Here is a 10,279-nt window from a genome sequence, read left to right as displayed (position 1 = left end):
GGCTTCAGCGCTGTGTTGCAATGGGTGCTTCCAGGCGTGGAGAATGGAGCCAGGAAGTCTTGTAGAAACTTGTAAGGTTCGTGACTCTTGGCTCAGGGCTGCTCACGCTGTAAGAGAGCCCAAAGGGGCCAGTCCCCAAGGGAGAGGCCACCATCAGCATGCAACTCCTCTCCCGGAGTTCTACCCTGTTGGGGCTGCTGGGAGCAAAGCTTTGAAGCCACGGAAGCCCTGAGTCCCCCGAGGACTTTGGGAAGGCACACAGTGGGGATCCTTGAATTGCCTGCTCTGTCACACCCAGGGGTCTGCCTTGTTCTCTTCTCTACGCCTTGCCCCGTCCCCCCCTTCCACTACCTAACATCCACGCCTTCCAGCAAGGTGCCACGGTGAACCAGTGCACCTGCTCGATTGGGCCCTTTAGGCTAGAGAATTCCAGTCCCTGTCTGAGTATCGGTGAATCACAGAACCCCCCCGGGCTGGAACCTCAGACAGACGGAGGTCACATTATCACACCTTACAGAATCAGGCCCAGCTAGTCCTTAATATCCTCCAATGCCCAGTCCACACTCTTGGCTTTTTATGTACTGTACGTTTGCTCAAACTGGAATCCAGGCAAGACCCACACATCGCCTTCGGGTTCCTCAATCCCTGCTCCCTCCTGCATCCTGCTGTGGCCAGGCCACATCGCTGGGCTCCTGGGTCCACTTCTCAGCCCAGCTTGGGAGAGATCACAGAGCAGCATCTTGGCAGAGTGTTCCGTGGCTCTCCACTGTGTGCTTGTTAATCTCCCAGTCCCTGTGTTCTTGTTGAACACACGAACTTCTCATTCTGTTGGGTGAGAGACACTTTGTGGTGGAGACACCCTGGGGATTCTTACAAGGAAAATCAAGACGGTGCCTGCGGAATGCAAAGGGTTTATGGATTCTTAAACACGGTCACTGCTGCCGCCCAGGAAGCAGGTAGGTGACTGGGTTAGCAGACCGGCTTGGAAATCTGGGCTTTCTACTGGCCAGCAGGTGTTTGCTGAGAGAGACTGCTGGAGTCTTCCTTTTCCAGCACTCTGGAAGAGCTGTGCTGTGGTTGAGGTGCACACAACACGGCTGGACACAAGCTGGGTGTGCAACAAACAGTAGTAAAAAGACCATGTGTGTAAAATGCATATTATATCACCCATGACCATCCCTCTAATTCCTCTCTCTCTGTCTCTCCCTACCCCCTGCCTATCTCTAACCACATGTAGATAGGAATCTATGTAGTTTTTTTTTTTAATTTATTTGACAGAGTTATAGACAGTGAGAGAGAGAGCCAGAGAGAAAGGTCTTCCTTCCGCTGGTTCACTCCCCAAATGGCCGCTACTGCTGATGTTGCGCCGATCCAAAGCCAGGAGCCAGGTGCTTCTCCTGGTCTCCCATGGGGTGCAGGGCCCAAGCACTTGGGCCATCCTCCACTGCACTCCCGGGCCACAGCAGAGAGCTGGACTGGAAGAGGAACAACCAGGACTAGAACCCGGCGCCCATATGGGATGCTGGCGCCGCAGGCGGAGAATTAACCAAGTGAGCCACGGCGCTGGCCCCAGAATCTATGTATTTCAATGTATGCTTTGTGTTGTGCAAAGATTTGTTTCGTAGTCTAGGTCTGGACTCGGCTTTTCCTAGCAGTCTGGCCTTAAGCAGTTCAGGCCACTTGTTCGAGCCCAGTTCACTCCCTTGTAAAACAGGAACAGCCGTATCTGTCCTGAGGACCGGATAAGGCGAGGGTGCCACGCACACCGGTGCCACGGAGGTGCCAGGGCTTTAAGCACAGTGCCGATGTCGACTGGCAGGCTAAGCGCAAAGTACACCGGGTGGACTTCAAATAAGTGAACGCAGATGCCAATGCCATGAAGTAAGTCTTAAGCACTGCCTGCTAAAAACAATCATGTACAGCTTCTCAGGTTTGCCCGGGTTTCCCCGCCGTTGAATCGTTCCACCGGAATGCATAAGCAAAAAATGCTAAAGGACCCTGAAGCTTGGGGCTGTGTGTTAAGGAAGAGTCCCCTTGGGGCGGTGGCACCCTCCACGTGCATTACCAGGCAATCCCTCGCAAAGGTCAGGGGGCACAAGTACCCAAAGACGGATTCAAGATGTTCCAGTCACGTGGTTCAATCATTGGGTTTTAAATACCCAGCGAGAGGCATGGGGAAAGAATGGGGATTAACACACCCAGGACAAGGTGAAAGCAGTGTGGAAGGCCGCCATCCCCAAGTCCTGGTTTAGACAATGTTGATAGCTCCCCGGCCTCCTCCCAGCACACGTGCACACAGACACACACACATGCACACATACCCAGGTGCACACACAGGCACACACATGCATCTTCACATACAAGCACATAGACTCATGCACACACATGTACACACACAGGCACAGACATGCACACACACTCAGGTCAGCCTTCTTGGCTTGGGTTATGAAGAAGACTAGAGTAAGCAACAAGTGGGTACCCGAGAGAGGCAGGCACCTTCATGTGGTCTCTGAGCTGTGCAGAGCCGCGTGCTGCGTCACAGGTGTAGCTGCGGCCAACCGCGGGGACAGGTGGCCTTGGTCACAGCGGTGGCTTGCAGTTAGCTATGGGGACAGGCGTGCATGGTCACAGGTGTGCCTTGAGCTTAGCCCGCTGTGCTTTGAAGGCAGAACCAACATGGGTCTCCCTGTGCCTCCAGAGCTTAAGCCCTGGTGTGCGCTGGCTGCCTCAAGTGAACCAAGCATTATTTTGAATAGTTGGTGCCTCTGGGCCATTCCCCTCTTCCATCGGCCACCAGCACACATGTTCTCCGCCTCCCTGATGTGTGTTTAGCATGTCCACTCCGCTTGCCCTGCCCTCTTTGGTCCACTTCCCTTATTTTCTAGAATGAAGTGGAGCTTCCTGAAACAATACGGCAGAGCTGAAGCGCACCCTGAACTCCACAAGTGCGACCTGGGGGGGGGGGGGGCTCGAGCCTGGGACGCGGCTCCTCCTCCCCCTCCGTGTCTCCCGTCCTCAGAGTGATGTGACCCCGCCCTGTTTGCCAAATAATCAGCCCCAAGTGGGACCTGCTCAGAGGAAGGCTCCAGTGTGGCAAGTCAAGGAGGGGGCGCAGCTGCGTCCTGGGAAGGAAAACCAACGCTTTTACAGCAAGGGTGAGAAGATGGGGTGGGAGGGTGGAGCCCCCCCGCACAAACAGCACCCATCTTCACACAGCGCTTGTGCAAACCCTGCCCCCGGCCGGGCCGAGCTCCAGGTTGCAGTAAAACTCTTCCTGGGCAGCCCTTCCAACAGCAGGCTCAGGTGAGCCGGCCATGCCAGAGTTGCCATCCCAAGCCACGGAGGACGTTGTCACAGACGGCGAGGAGAGAACCAGGGGAGAGAACAGGCACAGTTGGATTTGTGAAACACACGGTAAGACAGCTGGTCAGGTAGGGGCTGCCTGCTGCTGCCACTCAGGCTATCCTGTGAGCCCTATATCCGTTGTGGCAATCCCTTTAAGTCAGGGCGACTGTTGCCATTTGCTTACAAGGGAGCAGCTGGCAGGACATCCAGAGGCCGTCTGTTACAGTACGCACTACGATCCAAGACGCAGACTTGGAACTGCAAGGTAGTTCCTCAGTTAGGGTGAGTTTTCCATGGCCCAGGGTTTCCCAGGTAGGTGATTTGCATTTCTGGGTAGGGCTGGAAGTCTATGTCCCTCTTTGTCTTAAGGGACCCCAGAAAATGTCCTGGGGTCACCCTGTCTAAACACTGCACTTCGGTTTGCATAGGCTTAAGGCAAAGAACGGAGACCAGGCTCAGCCCCGTGGGACCAACGGCAGCCCAGCGGCACACAGGGTCTGACGCTTGGAGACAGTGAGGTGACTCCTCCCTTCCAGGCTGCATGAGCTGAGGGGACAGAGCCAGACAGACCTGAGTCCAGGCTCTTCCATCTGGCCGAGGAACTGGGGAACCTGGGAGAACCCCTCTTTTTTCTAGCCTATAAAATGGGGAGAGTAGTGTTGCTAGGAGGATTATGGGAGAAAAGACGTGTAAAGTGCTCATCTGTGAGACTGGCTTACAGCTGGGAGCCCCTCCCCAAAGAACCTGAGCTCGTCTCAGTCTGTAAGGAAGCTTCATGCTGTGTCCGGTCATCGGCAGTCACGGTGCCCCCCAGACTCCAGCCACAGAACTGGGCAGGGCAGTGACAGGCGTGGGGTGGCTGCCATCGGGGGAGGGCTGACTTGTTCCATGCATCTGGTGAGGCGGGACGTCGTGTGCCCCAGGGGGAAGCGTGGCTGCTCTCAGCTGGACCTCTGGGGATTTATCGACCCCAGCCAGCGGTGCTCCCAGCATAAACTGTGCTGGGGCCGCACTGCACACCGCCGGCCCCCGGGGCCTCTAGCAGCACCCTGCGCCCCTGAGGGAGGTGTCCTGTATGTAGGTGTTCAGATGGCTCGGTTCGGTGATGTTTGTAATCCCTGCAACTCTTCCAGAAGCTAGGAAGCTAGGAGCCCTGCCAACCAATCACCACAGAGGAACCGATCACATGACGTCCACGGGTGAAGCCTGCACTGGTGGCCATGCTGTCACCGCACACCGCCCTGCCCAGCCTCCAGCCTCTTACTCCCAGAGGTCTCAGTGAAGACTCTCAGAGGAAGAATGGTCCAAAGCTGTCGGCTCAGCCGGCCCGGCCCTGTGGGGCAGGGGCGAACCCCAAGTCACACAGGCTGCATTATCACTGCAGACTCTGGGCAGCACAGCCAGCGTCCAGCCCCACACCTGCCTTCTGCAGATAAAGGACGGCCAGCTGGGGTGACGGAGGGGAGCCTGCAGGTGCCACGTGCCTCTGTGTCAGCCAACCAGACGTTCCGCGGCCGAACCTGCTGTGTGGCCCTGGGGGCCCTGAGCTGACCTGGAGTGCTCCCCTGGCTCCTCCCCGTCCACGAAATAAAGCAAAGTCCTTCTGGGGGATGTTCCAAATTGAGATGGAGAGTTCACTTGCCAGCGGTGAAATCTGTTTGTTCTGTTGTTTGTTCCTTTCTTTTTCTTTCTTGGTTTTTTTCTCATCTGGCTTAGACCAAGAAGCACCAGCCAAAATTAACATGCAAACCTTGACCTTAAAAAAGGAGTTAGAACAGCAGAGCAGTGTAAGTTACCTGGGGGTCCTTGGGCTGCAGAGCCCACGTCTGTGTCCCCGAGCCTGGGCTGGCGTGGGGCACAGTGGACGCCGCACATGGCCGACAGGGGCTCATGCGAGGGCTGTTCCTGCTGCTTCTGGTCACGATGTCCAGGGGCTGGGGACGTGCGGGGGTGTTGGGGCTGTGTGTTCCCACATGGGCTGTGGATCAAGGGGCAGTTTGGAGAAGCCCCGTGCCCTGTGAGCAGTGTGGGGAAATGTGAGAACAGAAGCTTCGTGGGAGACCACTCAGAAGCTCCGACTCGTGTGTCCTTAGCTGAGGAGGGGCCTGTCCGGTTCTCATCTAATGCATCTCCACCTGAGCTCTGGACCTGCATGGCTGCGGCAGGGCGAGGTCCCACGAAGCCCCCTTATTGCTGTCAAGCCTCGAGCTCCCTGGAGCAGAAAGGGGCTCCTCATTCGCTGCTGCCTTCCCCCGGGCAGGTGCAGCACCCAGAGGAAGCCATCGCTTCTCAGGGGCGGAGCCCTGGTCTCCTTCAGTCTTCCCAAGCCATGCTCGGTGCTAGACAACCCCCTGCCCAGGCACCCGGGGCTTCCCTGAGCTCATGGCGAAAGGAAGCAGCCCTAAAACGCCCAAGACACCAAAGACCGTGGAAAATGCACAGAGCCAGGCTGGCTGCACGGGAGACTCAACGCCACGGTCAAGTGCTACGTGCCCCTCAAAGCGCTGCAGTTATAGGATCTGTCTTGTGATCTTGTTTGATCCTAATTAATAACACCATGTGCTACCAGGAGCAATACCTGGCTGTGTCCTCTGGTCTCTGTCGTCTTACAACCCCCCCGACAATGACTTCATCTGATGCCAATCAGCACACAAAGGCCGCGCCCCTCACACCATAGCTGGATTCAGAAGGCACCCTCTTAACTCTTCGTAATAGGAATTAAACTCCAACATGGTCTTTGGAGGGGGCCAACTGCAGTCAAACCATAGCATCTGGGGGCTGCTGCACGTATTGCTGGCTGAGATCAAATCCTGCCTTTCTTCTTTTTTGTTTCCCTAAAAGAAAAAAAACAGCCTCCCTCCTTCCTGCCCCAGCTTGCACCTTCACAGCTTCTGGTTTGTGCAATAAATATTACATTGATCACACTGAACTGGAGTTACTAGAATGACTTGACTTCTGCTTTTCTGTTAGTTTTGATGCCCTTCAAACGTAGGCAAGCATCCGCTGCAGAGAAAATGCCTTGATTGTTTTTGTATGAGCCACTGACCACGGAAGGAATGAATGGGTGCAATTGTTTGTTAATCTGTGGAAGAAGACCAGCGGTTTTATCTGCAACATCAGCTCAGGTGACATTCCTAGAGGGATCTGCCAAGGTGACAGCTTTTGGAAAGCGGGACACCACGTCCAGGCCCTGAGACTGTGGCGTTCAGAGCAGTTTGCTCACTGCATGGGATGAACGCAGGAACACCACCTGGTCTGCAATCCTGCAGACAGGTGCACCCTGGCTTCAGGTACCCGCTCACGGAGCCGTGATGGGACGCCCCCCTGTGCAGTGCCCCTCCTCGTCCTGTCTGATCCCAAGCGCAGGAGACACTCACGCCCTCACATGTCCTAAAAGTTGACACAGGCAGTTCAGAAACTGCGGTACAGCACCACATGAAGGCTCACTGGTTATTTTTAAACCTGGCTTTCCTTCCTTGGGTTTCTAGCATCCGAGGTCATTAAAAATGAAGACACTGTAGGCGTTTCAAACACCCATCTGACTTCATTTCCACCATCGGGTTTGCATTTTCTCCCTGCGGTTGCCTGAGGTTGAAGAGAGAAAGCTCAAGGTGACTTTCAGTCTCAGCCCCAGTGCTCACGGCCCACCTCCCTTGCGAGCCTTTGCGGGTGCTCGGTCCCCGTGTTTTGCACGTCCCCCTAGTAAGAGGGTTTGCAAAACCAGATTCTGACGCTAAAAACGGAGGGTTCTAAAACTTAGGACACAGCGGGCTGAACAGAACCGCCTGGGTGTCATTTGGATGCTGGCGTTTCTGCCTCCACCGGGTAGCAGGAGCAGCACCTGTCTGGAACCTCCATCCTCTCCCCGAAGCAATGCCCGGGACCAGGAGAGCCGCCCGCTGTCACCCTGCACCCAGGCAGCGCAGGCCGCACCCCCACATCTCGCCTCCTCCCCCACACTGATTTGCTCCCTGGTCCACGTCTATTCCCTTTCTAGACCGCAAGGTTCTCTGAGGCAAGGACCCCCCTCACCGTCTTCCTCTCTTCCCTGCCCCCAAGCCTCTCGTGCTGTGTAGCAGACATGTGTGTCCAGTGCATAGGAACTTTCTCTAAGGGATAACAGCTCCCTAAAAGGACCGAAGACGAGACCTCCGAGCACATTGGCATTTGGATTCTGATCGGACCCACGCACGCCAGTGACCAGGGCTTCCGTTTCTCCCAGCCTGAGTACTCCATGCAGGTTCATCAACGGGATGAGAATGTTGTGTGGCCGGGGCATGGATCGCATCTCTGGGAGTGAAGAGCCAAGCCTCGGAAGGTCAGACTCGGCTTCCACAGGCACCAGACACGAGGCTGGGGGTGCAAAGACAGCGGCTGAGTTCCTGGCGGGCTGTGAGCACACACGCTCTCTAGCTCACTCTGTAACAGGGTCTGCAATCAATACCCATATGGCACACAATGGCGCGGAGACGGGAGGCCTGCAGCGCCGCCTCTGGCACTTGGGGAGCATCATGGTTGTCCCCCACGGCTGTCTGGCCTCCTTCGAGCCCAGGGTGATGCTGGCTTCGGGGGGAGCCTGAACCGTGCTGGTCAGAAGCCCTGGAGCAGCTTCTGAGCCGTGCAAGCCAGAGGCAGCAGAGGAGCCCGGAGTCCCTGGGCTTGCGCTTCCTCCCAGCTGGCCTGCTTCAACCCAGTGGATTATCCGTGGGGCTGGCGTCCCCAAAGGCGAGATTCGCTGAGCTGCTGGATCAGAGACACGGCGGCACGAGGCTGTCCCTGATGGGTGCCAGGGGCCCTTCCAGGTAGGCAAGGGTTGGACGTTTGACCTCAGGGCAGCGGTAAGCTCTCAGCATCGACTCCTTGTGCACAGAGGCCCGGATGTCCAGGGCAGGGCCGGCAGAGTGGGGAAGCGCATGCGTGCTGGCCCCTTCTTCAGTGCTGGGATATCTAGGCCTTCTGTTTCAACCATGCTGGGGCATCCCCATTTTAAGCAAGACATAATTGGGGTCCACATATCGCTTGTGTGGCGGAAAGTTACTTTCAGCCTCCTGTCGCCTGTGGGGCACCCTGAACTCCCTGGCCTCTTCCTTCCAGCAAAGCCCGGACCTCCACCTGCCTGTCTGTCGTGTCCAAGGCGCCTGTCTCTCCTGAACGGTAGTAACAGGGCCCCCTACCTGGTCTCTCTGTTCCCACTTTCTTCCATCTCCCGCGAGTCTCCCCTTGGCAATCTGAGTGCTCACTCAACTCAGACAGGCTCGTCCTTGTTCTTGGCCTCACGCTCTCTGCTGGCTGCGTCTCTCTGCTGTCTGTTGGGTGTTTCCAAGAATCCTGAATGGGGTCTCTGCATGTTGGCCTCAGCCCGCGGGCTAAGCTCCGCCTGGCCTCTCCTTTACGTGGATTTCTCTGCTGGACAGGTGGAATGGTCTGAGCCATCTCGGACATCGCTGCGCTCTTCCTCACACAAGGGCAGCTCCTCTCCCCGTGTAGGACTCTGCCCAATTCTCTTCATGGCTGCACCTCCGCACACCATCCTGACGTGACCACTGGATCATTCTGCTCCTCTCTGGTCCCTTATGAGGTGGCATGCATTTTAGCGATACCATCTGTCATTCTGTTTATTCTACCGTCACTATTGTTTGCATGCGATCCTCCACAAGCAGCCCTGAAGGCGGGACCTCTAGGTGGATTTGTCCGGGGCTCCTGATTCCCGCCGTGCCTGCTGCAGGTGCTTTGGGGACGCCTGAATGAACCCCTGCATTTGAGATGAACGGCGCGTGGGTTTGCCATCCATGAAAACGCATTTTCAGGTACTGACACTTCCTGCTCATTGTTACTGCGTTGGGGTTGGCTGTGGGGATTATGCTACCTTAGAGAGCAGATTCCACGGGCCTTCCCAGGTTGGCTCGGCCAAGGAAATCCCCGTAGCCAGGGGCCCTGTTGCAGTCACCTCCTGCGGATTATTTACTGCTGCAAGGTCAGAAAGGGCCATCTCCCCAGGGGCTCAGTGCAGCCCCAAGTACAAGCGAGCGGCCTCTCCCCGACTCTCAGAGGGGCAGGTCACAGCCAGGGCTGACGTGTCGCGGCTCCGTGTTGACGTTTGTCTCATGGCTCAAGAACATGGACTGACCTGGTCTCCTCAGTTCCCCTCCAATGCCAAGTGTGTCTGGGAGACGCAGCAAAGCTCACATGGCCCCTACTAAAGAAAAGGCACCCATCTGTCTCTGCATGAACATTCCAGACCCTCCAGCTGTTGTTCCTCATTACTGTGAGTTTCTGTTTTCTAAGATTTATTTGAAAGGCAGAGTTACAGAGAGAGGAAGAGGAGAGAGAGAGAGAGAGAGAGAGAGAGAGAGAGAGATCTTCCATCTGTGTTCCCTCCCCAAATGACTGCAATGGCCAGGGCTGGGCCAGGCTGAACCCAGGAGCCAGGAGCTTTGTTTAGGTGGCAGGGAACCAACACCTGGACCACCTTCCGCTGCTTTTCCCAGGCCATTAGCAGGGAGCTGGATCAGAAGCAGAGCAGTGAGACCCACTACGCCACAGCTCTGGCCCTCAGTGCCTGCAGGGAGAGGCAGGCAAGGCCCACTGTGGGCAGCGCAGCTCCACTATTGTCGGCACTTCCCACGTGCTCTTTACTTGCTGTAGTGAATCTGCCATATGTAAGGTAGGACATTAATTTGGACAATAATTTGCAAGGTAGGATATTAATTCTTTAATGAAAGAACACAGCAATAGGTTTAAAAAATCCTAGGCCGGCCCCACGGCTCACTAAGATAATCCTCCGCCTGTGGCGCCAGCACCCAGGGTTCTAGTCCCAGTCGGGGCGCCTCATTCTGTCCCGGTTGCCCCTCTTCCAGGCCAGCTCTCTGCTGTGGCCCGGGAGTGCAGTGGAGGATGGCCCAAGTGCTTGGGCCCTGCACCCCATGGGAGACCA

Source organism: Oryctolagus cuniculus, chromosome 12 (assembly GCF_964237555.1).
Source record: "Oryctolagus cuniculus chromosome 12, mOryCun1.1, whole genome shotgun sequence".
NCBI classification, from domain to species: Eukaryota; Metazoa; Chordata; class Mammalia; order Lagomorpha; family Leporidae; genus Oryctolagus; species Oryctolagus cuniculus.
This window is presented reverse-complemented; position numbering follows the sequence as displayed.